The following is a 3,069-nucleotide window of genomic DNA, read 5'->3' as shown; positions in this document are numbered from 1 at the left end:
AATGTTCTTAACAGTTACTTAACCTATAGTAAACTCAGTTTTTACAAGCTATAGCTGACCTTCTAATAGTATACATTTCCAGATGGTAATCATATTCACAGAGGTGAGGTGTGTGGACTCGTGGCATTAGAAAAGGGGGTATTGGAGAGAAGGCAAGTGTTATCTATATTTATTTTTAAAAATAATCCATATATCCAATATAAAAGATTTTCCTAACAGTGGTGCCATCTCTTGATCAGATAGTTTGATGCCAAATGGAGCTCCTGAGCTGTTGTAAGGAAAAAGTAGGTTCGTTATTATACAGAAGGGCAGTTTTCATCGCCATTCATTATAGTTTCTGTCATCTAGTTGCATTAATTTATGGATTATACTACAAACTAAATTTACCCTCACATTATTAGTAGTGTATGTATATTGTGTAATACGTAATGTAGATAGTAGTGAATAGAGATGGTGATTCATTTAGCTCCACAGTAGTCTCTTATCTCTATGTGAGATTAAAAGTAACCTAAAAAATAGCAAGAAGTCTGAAATTTCAAAGTTACCAAAAAGATTCTTGAGTAGTCTATGATTAACAATGAACCTTGTTACTTGTATTCACTGCTGAGCTAATGACAATATGAAGTCACCCTGATTAGTGAAGTTTTAAAAAGCTGAGCACCAGTAATGTGAGACGGAACTTGGGTTAGCTGAAATTATGTCAGCACAGATGTACTTGAGGGTATTTTCAGTAAACCTGATGATGAATGTTTAGCAAACCATTTACAAGTTTCTGAGTAAGGAAAGGTAAAATACCGGATCATATTGGAGAAAATTGAGTAAAAGTTCCTTAAAAGATACATTAAACAAACACTTGGTTACCTAACTAGTTGCATATTAGTTAGCATCTAGTGTTAGAAAACAAAACATTTCTGAAATTTAAAGAAACAAATATATTTAACAAATGTACTAAAATAATGTATTTTCAGCCAACATATAGCAAAACTCCCAAACTGAGTAACATGTTTTAATACAGATTGCCTTTTTCGCCTCATAAATCATTATTTTTCTATAGGATGCTAAAATACCAGGAAAAAAAAATATTGACAGTCACCATTTCACTTCATAATATAGTTTTAGGTACAAATTCGCTAATGTCATCATCAGTGTTTGAGCTCTTTTATCTGGGCCTTAAAAAATTTTTTTAGTATAAATTTCCAGCTGTAACTATATACCTGAAATGCATTCCTTACATCAGTCGGAGAAACACTTCACAAAGCGAACAAAATCCTGCAGGATATCATCTATATGGTTAGTTTTATAAAAACAAGGCCTTTGATAGTAATATCTTTAAAATACTCTAATGATATGGGGAATAGCTTAGAAACCTTTGTTATCTCAAAGAATTGGCAGAATTAAAGATAAGTTCAACATTTTCTTTTCATGAAACCAGGTATTCAAAATGAGCTGACATTTTGTGTGATGTTGTAGTTGTCAGAAATGTGCTAGATTTCTTTCCCTTTAAATTTAGAACAATTTTTCCCTATAAAATATAGCTTAGTCATTTTAATAGAACTTTTGGATAGGAAATTTATGTGGTTCAAAATGCAAAAATAGTATTGTAGAGTGAATACCTTCTTTTCTTATACTTCAACGAGACAGTTTCTTAGTCTTCCAGACATTGATTATATAAAAAAATAAGCATTTTCATCTCCATTTTTACACAAAATGTAGTTTTAGAGCTCTTTCCATATCAATATGTATACTTTTTTTTAAGCTGCTTGATATTCCTTTATATGGATTCACCTTAATTAATTTACAGTTCCCCACTGGAGAATAGTTGTGGTAGGTTTTGTCAGTGTTCACCAATATCCCTTTCCTATCCCTTGATACCACATTTCTCTATCCCTATGAAGAAAGACCCTATGAAGAGTGACAGAGGTGTCCGTTCTGGAGACACTTTTAGAGAGGGAGTGAATGGTTTGTCATGTGCTCGCCTCCTCCCCTCTCTTCCTTCACCAGACAGTGAAACCAGCATAATTGCAGATGTTTTCTCTTTTTTCAACTGGGGATCTAGAAGGAGTACAAGAATTAGGACCCATGTTAAACACCTGCTGTGAATGAGAAATATACTTATCCATGAAGAAAATATGGTATCGCAATGTGTGCTACCATAACATAGAGCCTATGGGTCATTTTTGTCTTGGGTAGAAAGAAAGGCGATGTTAAAGCTGGAAGGATGGAGATCTATGTTTATGCTTTGGAGAAACAGTGATAAAACTGTCACCTTCAATAACATGGAAAGTCAGTAATGTCTTTTATAGTTTGTTGGAAAACAGAATCCTAGTGTTGGCTATGCTTGAAAAGGAATTACACGAAGCGCTAAGCCCAAAGTAGAAATTGCCAGTTTGAAAGGAGAAATGAAAAGGGTGAGAGACAGTCCTAAAGGTTAGAACTTGAGGTTTGCAAAGGAGATTGTGTCTAACAGGAAAAGTTAAAAGGCTTTGAAATCAGTCTTGGAATGCAGGTTGTGTAAAACAGATGGACCATCTAACAATTGCTAACCTATCTGAACAGGATAAGTGGCGGGTAGTACATTCTTTTCATCGGAAAGGTGATTTTTCTGAAAAAAGATGAAGAATGTGACTTTCTTCAAGGTATCTGAAATTCAGTTTATGTAGAGAGAGGCATGTCTTGAGAAAAATTGTGAGTGTGGTGGTTTGTATATAATACTGATTGAAATTAGAGAAGAGGTCCATAAATTACTTGAGAGAATTATACTATCAAGAGGAACACTAGCCTGGACTAAAATAGACTGTTGTGCTCCCACCTCTCCACGGGCAGCAAATGGGCTGAGAAAGGTTTTCACCACTTGTAATGTTGTCGCACGTCGTCTTCAGTTGCATCATAGCATGATAATGGGTAAAAAATTACTTCGAAGCGAATGGATTCAAGGACCATCGACAACAATGGACTGGCGATTACCTTTAGGAGGACAAATCAGAGCCCCATTTCTGTATATGTGTTTCCATCTGAATGGAAGTGTTCATAGTAGGTATGCTCTGAATCTGATTGATCTGGCAGACAGTG

The sequence above is a fragment of the Ursus arctos genome, unplaced genomic scaffold (genome assembly GCF_023065955.2).
Source record: "Ursus arctos isolate Adak ecotype North America unplaced genomic scaffold, UrsArc2.0 scaffold_3, whole genome shotgun sequence".
Taxonomy (NCBI): Eukaryota; Metazoa; Chordata; class Mammalia; order Carnivora; family Ursidae; genus Ursus; species Ursus arctos.
This window is presented reverse-complemented; position numbering follows the sequence as displayed.